Source organism: Dasypus novemcinctus, chromosome 3 (assembly GCF_030445035.2).
Source record: "Dasypus novemcinctus isolate mDasNov1 chromosome 3, mDasNov1.1.hap2, whole genome shotgun sequence".
Taxonomy (NCBI): domain Eukaryota; kingdom Metazoa; phylum Chordata; class Mammalia; order Cingulata; family Dasypodidae; genus Dasypus; species Dasypus novemcinctus.
Genome location: NC_080675.1, coordinates 2,444,267 through 2,454,903, shown reverse-complemented (window position 1 = coordinate 2,454,903; position 10,637 = coordinate 2,444,267). Strand labels below are relative to the sequence as shown.

Genomic DNA, 10,637 nt, shown 5'->3' with positions numbered 1-10,637 from the left:
TGAGAAGAAATTTACCTTTGCCATTTAGCTGTTTGCTTTTTATATATCTTGTATGGTTTTTTGTTTCTCAGTTACTCCACTATGGCTTTGTAAAAATTTTGGTATTTAGTTGTTTTTTTGTAGTGTACCATTTTGATTCCTTTCTTCTGTATTTTTTTCTCTTTATTTTTTCATTATCTCTGTAGTGGTTACAATTGTAATTACAATGAATATCTTAAACAATTAACAGCCTACTTTTACTAGTACCAACCTAGTTTCACTAGTATGCAAACTCTCTACTCCCATATATCTCCAACCTTCCCCTTTATATTGTTATTCTGTCAGGCTATATCTTTATACACTGCATGTCTATTAACACAGATTTCTAATGTTACATTATATGATTTACGTGTTAAGTCATATAGGAGTAAAAAAGCAGTTACAAACCAAAAGTATAATAATACAGGATTTATGTTTACCTATGTAATCACCTTTGCCACTGTTCTTTTTTTTTTCTTATGGCTTCAAGTTACTGTCTAGTGTCTTTTTTTGTTTGTTTGTTTGTTTCAGCAAAATAATTTTATCTCTAACACATGGTACACATATACATATATACAGCCAGTATGTGCTTATCTTGCACATCTATTCACAAATGACTTCTGATTTACAACATCTCTCTTTATATTTAAGCATAGAATAAAGTTATCTTAGTTGAGATATGAAAAAGACTTTTAGACGACAACATTCTGAATATATGGGATAGGTCACAGCAGAATTTGCTTTAGCAAGATTAGCTCTATAAATTTAAAGCTTTAAAAAGCTACTATTGCAACTAATACTTTCAGATAAAAAGAATACAGCAGTATCAGCTTGTATTCCAGAGGAATTTCATTCATTTTTCTGGTGATAGAACCATTTATCCACATCTGTTGGTAGTGTACATGCAGATTCACAAGGTGGTGGTAAAGCATCCACAACCACTTTGAGAGCACTGGGCTCAGACATTGCTGTATTCATGCAATTGATTCCTTTCCCATCCATTTTCTTAGTCACTAATGCTCTCCAATGCCCGTGAGAGCCTTCAATGACAACAGTTGCAAAGTCCTTATCTTCAAAGTCTGCATTGAAAGCACATTCTCTGGTTTTCCTTCAGGAAATTTGTACATATTTATGGCAATGACTTTCCAGTTGGTTTCCTCCTTATCCATCATAGCCAAGATGCCCAAAACTTTCACCCCAATTATTTTCCCTCTTGCGCATGTCTTGCCTCCAATTTCACGTGCATCAATTGGGGCATTGTTGTTGCATCAGCCGGTGTGTTTGTCATTGTGTCCTGGGTCTTCCCAGGTCTGAGGGATGGCACCATAGTTCCAGATATATTTTTATAAGGGAACAAATTTGCAACATAACAGGGTTTTCATTTTTCACATCTTGTTTAATTGGGTTTAAAGGGTCCTTTGTAGCAATCTCCATTTTTGCACTAGACAATGGGGTATTTCATCTACCATGTGGAAAACATCCTTATCTGCTTAAATTGGAATATTGTAAAATGGAGATATATTGTCCTTTCTCATTTTTTATAAAAACTCAGTGCTCAAGGGTGAAGGGTGTGGTGCGTTCGTTACTGCTGCAGCTGCTCATGGTGCTGGGGAACTGCTGCACCTGCTCACTGCAAGGACTAGACCCTGTCTGGTGTCCTTTCCTTTCAGCCTGAAGGACTTCCTTTAGCATTTTTGGTAGATCAGGCCTTCTGGTAAAGAACTCTTTCAGCTTTTGTTTATCTGTAATTGTCTTAAGTTCTCCTTCATTTTTGAAAGATTATTTTGCCAGAAATAAAATTCTTGGAGACAATTTTTTTTTAGGACTTTTAAATATGATGTAGCACTCTTTTCTGGCCTCCATGGTTTCTGATGATAAATCTGCTGTTAATCTTCCTCTCTCTCTCTTTGGATTTTGACAATATCTTAGAGTCCATCCTGCATCGAGTTCTTTGAACTCTTGGATTTGTATATTCATGTCTTTTATTGGATTTGGGAACTTGTTGGGCCAATTTTCTTCAAATGCATTTTCTGCCACTTCCTCTGCCCTCCCCCCCAACCTTCTAGGACTCCAAGATATGTATATTGGTACACCTGATGTTGTCTCACAGGTCCCTCAGGCTTTTCATTTTTTTCATTTTTTCTTTCTGCCCCTCACACTGGATACTTTTGATTGTCTTATCCTCAAGTTCACTGATCCTTTCTTCTGGCTGTTCAAACCTGCTGTTGAATCATCTAATGAGTTTTTCATTTCAATTACTGTACTTTGCAACTCCAAAATTTCTGTTTGGTTCCTTTTTTTATCATTTCTTTTTCTTTATTTTGTTCAGACATTGTTTTCCTAATTTCCTTTTAGTTCTTTGTATGTGCATTCCTTTAGCTTGTATAATCTTTGACTAATAGTTCCAATGTATGAGATTCCTTAGGGATTGTTTTTGCAAATTCTCTTCTTCCAGTTAATGAGTCATTCATTCTTGTTTCTTGTGTGTTCTGTAATTTTTTGTTGAGAACCAGACATTCTGACTATTGTGTCATTTTAACTCTGGAAATCTAGTTTTACCACTTGTGGAAGTTTGAGATTATTTATGAATTCCAAAAAGAGATTATGTTTGTAAACTGGTCTGTTCCTCTGGGCATGATAACCCTTTGATTGTATTAGATTCCGCTGTGACATCTGATTAAATTGCGTTAAGATTTGGGCTTTGATTCAACCAAATCACTAGAGTGCAACTCAGCATTGAGTCCCAGCCCCCTTGGGCTGATAAAACAGACTGTTACACAGAAGTAGACACAGACAGGAGAAGAACACAGAGGAAGAGAGACAGCTCAATAGATATGGCAGAGGCCCCGGAAGACAGACGAGCCTGATAGCCTACAGCTGACCTTGTGAAGAAACCAGAGTAGCTGAGCAGAGAGAGAAATGAGCCCCAGGGAGAGAGACAAGCCTCATGCCAGCCTACAGCTGAGATCAGAAGAAGCTGGACCCATGGAGCCTTAAGGAGAAGAAGGAAGGCTGAACCCTCACAGACCTCACCCGCCATCTTGCTTCAACACGTGGCAGCAGAGTTTGGTAAGGGAGCAACCTTGAGTTGGATTCTTTATGGCCTTGTGACTGTAAGCTTCTACCCCAAATAAATACCTTTTATAAAAGCCAGCAGATTTCTGGTACTTTGCATCAACACCCCTTTGTCTGATCAATAACCACTCCTTTGTGGTTGCTAGGGAATTTTGTTATTGTTGAGGGCTCAAGCTATCTATTTGTGAATTTTCTGAGTGGGGAATGGAAAGTGACAAGAGGAAAGGAGGAAAAAAGCAGTTACTGACTCTTTAAGTCTTCTCTGCTGCTTTGGCTTAAGGAGGAGTGAATAATGACTACCCTCAGAGCTGGTTCCCAGTGTGTAGCAGTTTGATATGGTTATGAATTCCAAAAATAGATATTGAATTATGTTTGTAATCTGGTCTGTACCTGGGCATGTTTAAGTTATGATTGATTAGGGCTTTGATTGGGCCATGTCGTTAGGGCATTGAGTTCCCACCCCCTGGTGGTTGGGGACTCACAGATAAAGGACATGGCAAAGGACAGAGTTGAGGGCTTCCTGATGTTGGAGTTTGATGCTGAAGTCTTAAGCTGGAGCCCCAGGAACTAAGCATGCAGAGGAAAGAGAAGCAAGCCCCAGGAAGAGAGGATCAGAGCCAGGAATAGAGATGGCTCCTTAGACATGGCAGAAACTCCAGGGAGAGAGACAGAGCCATTCACCTGATAGTCTACAGCTGACCTTGTTGAGAAAACAGAGGCGCTGAGTCCAGAGGAACCCAGGAAGCCTGAACCTTGGCAGACGTTGGCAGCCATCTTGTTCCAACACGTGAAAATAGACTTTGGTGAGGGAAGTAACTTATGCTTTATGGCCTGGAATCTGTAAGCTCCTACCCCAAATAAACACCCTTTATAAAAACCAACCAATATCTGGTATTTTGCATCAGCACCCCTTCAGCTGACTAATACACAGTGTTATGGAAAAGCTCATCCCAAGCAGTGATCAATGATCAGACCACACTTCCCCAGATTTTGGAGGATTAGGTCCTCGTAGCCCACTCTGGCACCAGCAAGCTGCACCAGAAGCCTGGGCTACAGTTCCCTCTGCTGTCTATGGCTGGACATTTTCCTGGCCTCAAAACAATGGGAATAAATTCCCATTGTTCATCCTAACCCATTTCATGATATTTGCTTTGAGCAGCCTAGGAAACTAGAACAGAAGTGAGGAGGATTGTGGGAAGATGGTGGAGTAGGAAGCTCCAGGAATCAGTGCCTCCACCAAAACAGCTACTGAACTGGCAGAAACTGAACCAATTATTTTGAAACTCTGGAGTCTAGTGGAACACTACAGCATGCAGGGAAGACGGAGGAAGACGTTGGTAAATTGCAGTAGATATAAGTGAATTTCACCATCCCTACAGCAGCTAGCGAACCCCACCCTGCTTTAACACGATCGCATATGTAGATTGCTTTGGGTGAAGCTTTCAAATTTCTTAACTTAAGTTTTTTCATAGTATTCCCTTATTTTTTTAAATCATGGAAATATCAGTAGCTATATCTCCCTTTATGTTTTCTCATATTGTTTACTCATGTTTTCCTTATTTATTCTTACTTAGCCAGACTGGAGTTTTGCCTTTGAACTAGATTTTTCAAAGTTTTTTTTTTTTATTGCTTTGTTGACTTTATTTTTATCTTTTTTTTTTCCATTATTTTCTGCTTTTTATTATATCCTTTTTTAGATATACTATGTTCTTTTTTCTAACATATTAACAAAAGACTCAATAATTTATTGCTCTTCTTATTTAATTATAAAAGTCTATTATTTTCCCTCTAAATATGGCTTAGCTATATCCCACAAGTTTCTGTGTAACATATTCATTATAATTCAATTCTATCTTTTTCTTCTTCTTTTCTTCTTTGATCGTAGTTATATGTGTGTGTTTCTCAGCATACACGTATGTGTGTTTTCTAAATTTGGGGAAATGTTTTATATTTTTTTATTGACTTCTTAATTGCCTTGTGGTCAGCAAATGTGGTTTATATGATATTTGTTCTTAAAGTTGTCTAATACTTTCCTTATGGCTCTATACATGCCCAATTAAAAGAAAATGTTTCCTGTGTATTCAAGAAAAATGCTTAGTCCCTAATTGTTGGGTGAAGAATTCTAAATAACATACATTGCATTTAGCTTGTTAAGTGTATTGTTCAAATATTCTGTATCTTTAATGATTTCTCTAAGTCTGACTTCCCAACAATTGAAAGAGTTGCTAAAAATCTTTCAGGTTTATCAATATTTTCTCCAAAAAGTTCTGTTGACTTTTGCTTTATATATTTTGAGGCTATTTTATTAGATGCATACAAGTTTAAAACTGTTACATCATACTGAAAAAAATAAACATTTTTTTGTTATATAATCACACACTTTATTCCTAACAGTGCTTTTTTTCTTAAAGTCATTTTGTCTGATAGTAATGTTACAGAAGCTTTCTTTTTGTTAGTATTTGTTTGTTATATAATTTTCTATCCCTTAATTTTTCTGTGTCCTTAAGATTTTTGTTTATCTCTTAAAAGAATTTAGCTGGACTTAATTATTTTAATCCAATCTGACAATACCAGTCTTTTAACTGGTAAGTTTTATTTATTTATTGTAATTATTTAGTGCAAATTTTGAATATTTGAATTTATTTATTGCAATTATTGAATATTTGAATTTGTTTCTACTATCTTACTTTTTTATTTTTACTATTCTGAATTTTTCCCCCTTTACTCCTTTCCTGCCCTTTTTTGGGCAGGATTGATTGAAGGGAGTTTTGGTTTCATAGTATGTGTTTTTTCATTCTAATTTGTTCTCTTTTCTGTTTTGGAATATATACACTCTATTTGATTATTTTAGAGATTACCCTTGAATTATTACTGTGCATATTTAACTTAACTAAGTCTAAATTAAACAGCATCTTAACTTTCCAACAATACAAAGGCTTTCCTTAAACCTCTTATAAGAACAGAAGTTCCTAAAAAGGCATGTCCTACCCAAGGTCTAATAATTCTGAAGTCACTCAGAGTGCCAAGTAAGCTATCAGTGCAGAAAGCAGAAGCCGAGCTGTCTTTGCATTTTTGGTGTCTTGAAATTTCACACTGAATTTGATTCATTGTGTTGGGCACTGGGTGTGGTCTCTCATCTTTGGAAACCCCTCTTTTATTATTTCTTTGATCATTTTCTCCCTCTGTTTTCTCTCTTCTCTTTCTGGAATGCATATTAGTCATATGCCAGATTTTTTAAAAATTTATCCTTTCTACCTTTCATATCTTCTGACTTTTTTGTTCCACTTTCTGAGAGGTTCATTTGAACAAATCCTCTAGCCTTTCAATGGAAATTTTTATTAATGCACCTGTAACCTGTATATAAAAAATTAAAAAGTAGAGTCAGAGATAGGATGAGGTTGGAGTCAGATTATGCAAATATCATGAGGAAAATGTTGCTGACATAATTTGAGCAAAGGGTGATATGATCTGCTTTACTGTTTTAAGAAACCATTGGGGGGAAGCAGTTGTGACTCAACTGATAGAGCATCTGCCTACCATATGGAGGGTCCAGGGTTCAAACACAGGGCCTCCTGAACTGTGTGGTGAGCTGGTCCACACACAGTGCTGATGCACACAAGGAGTGCCATGCCACGCAGGGGTGGCCCCCGCATAGGAGTGTCCCACGCGCAAGGAGTGCACCCCTCAAGGAAAGCTGCCCCGCATGAAAAAAAAGCGCAGCCCACCCAGGAGTGGCGCCGCACACATGGAGAACTGACACAGCAAGATGATGCAATTAAAAAAAAGCGACGCAGTTTCTCGGTGCCGCGTGACAAGAATGCAAGTGGACACAGAAGAACACACAGTGAATGGATATAGAGAGCAGACAACGGGGGAAAGAGGAGAGAAATAAATAAAATAAATCTTTAAAAAAAAAAGAAACCATTGGCTACTGTGAATCACAGATTTTAGGAAGGCAGGTCTAGCACAGGAAGACAAGTTGGTTAGGCTGTTACAGTCACTCAGGTGGAAGATGAGGGTGGCTTAGATTTTGAAAAGTTGATTTTTATAGTTGATTTGAAATTTCTTTAGGAAGTGATAGCATCAAAAGTATCTGCAGGAAGTAGATGTGACTCAAGCATCTGGGCACCCACTTACCACATGGGAGATCCTAGGTTCAGTCCCCAGGGCCTCCTAAAGAAAACTAGCAAGGTGGCAAGCTGACACAAGATGACACAGTGAGATGATGCAACAAAAAGAGATATGGGGGGAAACAGTGAGAGACAACAAGCAGGGCGCAGAGGTGGCTCAGGGGACTGGGTGCTTCCCTCCCATATGGGAAGACCTGGGTTCAATTCCCAGAGCCTCCTAAAAAAAAAAAAAGAAGAGGAACAGATAGCACAAACAACAAGGGTGGTGGGTAAGAAATAAGTAAATAAAAATAAATCTTTAAAAATTTAAAAAATTTAAAAAGTATTTGCAGGTTGACTTTAAGTGGGAGCTGTTGGAAAAGAAGGCCCCCTCAGTCACTTGCTTTATTTACCTTGGGGGCTTTTTTTTTTTCTTTATTTTTAAAGAAGCTTTAGATTTCATAAATGTTCATTGAAAATATAGGGGGAAGAAGCTGTGGCTCAAGCAACCGAGCTCCTATTTACCATATGGGGGACCCAGGTTCAATCCCTGGGACCTCCTGGTAAAAAAAGAAAAAAGGCTTCCCAGACCTGTGCGGAGAGGCATGATACACCAAAAAGATGATGATGCAACCAGATAGAATAAAAAATAAGAAAGGATAGGAAAGTCCCATATACTCCACTCCCTTGCCTTCCCACCCTTTCCTCCATTAACAGCTTTTTTCATTATTGTGGTACATTTGTTACAATTGATGAACACTTATTGAAGCATTTCTACTAACCTTATGGTTTACACTTTGCACCATACAATTTTATAGGTTTTGAACAAATGTATAATGGCCTGTACCTGTCATTGCAGTATCATGCAGAACAATTCCAATGTCCCCAAAATGCCCCATGTTACACCTGTTCTTCCCTTTCCCTCCCCTTGGAACATCTGGTAACTACTGTCTTTATATAAGTGTTAAAAGTTCTTTAAGTACTAGAAAAATTATGTCTGCTTTAGTCCATAGTTGCATTTCCCCCTTATGTTTGTTCGTTCCTCAACCTTGAGGACTTTGGGACGGTGAGGCCCACTCTGCTTCTGATTGCGAGGAGGCTCTGACGCTTTCGAGGCTACCAGACCTCTGAGCCGGGCGCTTTCCTCTGCAGAGGCTGAGCCCTGAAATCTCTAGCTCCCTCCCTCCCAGACATCAGGGCTTGGGAACTGGCTTCTGAAGAATGAGCTAGATCATTCAAACTGGAAATAAAGAGAAGGTAACTCCCTTTGGGCTGAACTTTGACCGATGAGAGACAGAGGATGGGAAGGTGTGAGCAGACGGGTTTTGTTCTGTATTCTTCCCTCAGTTGTCATAGTTTACAACCACCACATCTCCTAAAAGATGAAGTCTTGGAATAACTTTTGGGTACCACTGTAACTTTGTCTTGGTAAACCCCCTTGAGGAAACTTTTAATTACTTCCTCATTCATTCATTTTGTTCAATGCTGTGAGGAAAAAAAAAAGCTGTGCAGAACAGTTGGTGACCCTCTCTTGGTACTCAAAAAATCTTGTTGAACTATCAGAATGACCCTCCGCCTGCCTGGGACAAGCCTAATCAATCATGATAAATTCATTTAATACTCTGTTGGATTCAGCTAGCTAACATATTATTTTCAAACACAGTTGTTGGGCAGCTTCCCGTATTTTCTACTTTTCTGTAACAGCTTACCTTGTTCCTGTTTGGACATGTTTTCCTAAAGGATACATGAGTCTGGGTAACAAGACTTCTGGGAAGATGGTGGACCAGAAAGACATGGGACTCTCTTCTCTCCCAGAAAAACAGCTAGAGTTAAGGAAGACAGAGCCTGGAAAAGAATCTTCTATGGCTTAGGACACCCAGGGAAGGCTGGGCACCTCCCAGAGGGGAGAGGGGCAAAGGAAAAGAATTGCAATGGCAAAACTGAGTTTGGCAACAGCTGACATCCCCCACCCCGTATACGCTTGAATTCTCAGGCCCCGGAGTCAGCAGCTACAGACAAAGGGGGCCCAAAGTATCCACCTCCCCTGGAAAAGGGAGCAAGAGGGACACAGCCTAAGGCTGACTCTGCTTTTGACCCACAGATTTGGTCTGCGGTGTCCCACGGCACTTCCCGGCCAGGCAGGGATGCACGTTGTTTGCCTTGGGAGCCACGAGAACTAAGGCGATCCGACTCTCCCAATCTCCCCCTCTACTGACCGGGACTGATTGTTGAAAATGCAGAGGGGAGCGGAATTAGTTCCTACCCAGGAAAGGGGAAGCGGCTGCCAACAAATAGCGGAGAACTGCCCCTAAGGAAGTGTGAATTACAAGGCTCTTAGCCTCCAGGCAGGAACCTTTGACACACTGCAGCAAACACACGCCAACGTGGCATTTAACTGAGAGGGGCGTCAGAGAGCACCATCTGCTGGTGAACCAAGGACATGCACATGAGGAAATTAAAAGTAAATAAGAAAGAAAGGCTGTTTCTGGTCTCTGCAACCCATTACAGGATGCAGGGCCCAGATTTGAGCAACTCACAAGGCAATCCTAAAGATCCAAAACATGTTGAACCAAGAATCAAAGAACAGCAATAACACACAGTATCCTGCCACTGAACCCCTACGAAAGAGAGAGAAATTGAGCATCTGAGTAAACTCACCATTCTAATCAGATGCCTAGACATCAGCAAAAAATTAAAAGCCACACTAAGAAAACAGAAGAAATGGCCCAAGAAAAGGAATATATCAAAACTCCAAAAGAGATACAAGATTTGAGACAACTAATCAAGGAGATGCACACAAACTTGTAAAATCAAATTAATGAGTTGAAAAACAATATGACTAAAGAGATAAAGGACATCAAGAAGACATTGAGCAAGAAAAAAGAAGAATTTGAAAACCTGAATAGAAAAGTAACAGAGTTCATAGGAATGAAAGACATGGTAGGTGAGATCAAAAGCACATCAGAGGGGGAAGCAGATTTGGCTCAATGGATAGAGCATCTGCCTATCATATGGGAGGTCCAAGGTTCAAACCCAGGACCTCCTGATCCATGTGGTGAGCTGGCCCTTGTGCAGTGCTGCCGCATGCAAGGAGTCCCCTGCCACACAGGGGTGTCCCTCACATAGGGGAGCCCCATGCACAAGGAGTATGCCCCATAAGGAGAGCTGCCCCACGTGAAGAAAGTGCAGCCTACCTGGAGTGGCACTGCACACACAGATAGCTGACACAGCAAGATGATGCAACAGAAAGAGACATAGATTCCCAGTGCTGCTAACAAGAATAGAAGCAGACACAGAAGAACATACAGCAAATGGACACAGAGAGCAGACAACTTGGCGGGGGGTAGGAAAGGGGAGAGACATAAATAAACCTTTAAGAAAAAAAAAAGCACATCAGAGGGAAGTGGATGTGGCTCAAGAGATTGGGCTCCTGTC

General features: G+C 39.8%; 1 pseudogene; it reads right to left on the bottom strand.

Moving 5' to 3' along the window:
* Positions 1-867: 867 nt before the first annotated feature.
* LOC101414822 (inorganic pyrophosphatase-like) lies at positions 868-1,620 on the bottom strand (annotated as a pseudogene).
* Positions 1,621-10,637: the final 9,017 nt, after the last annotated feature.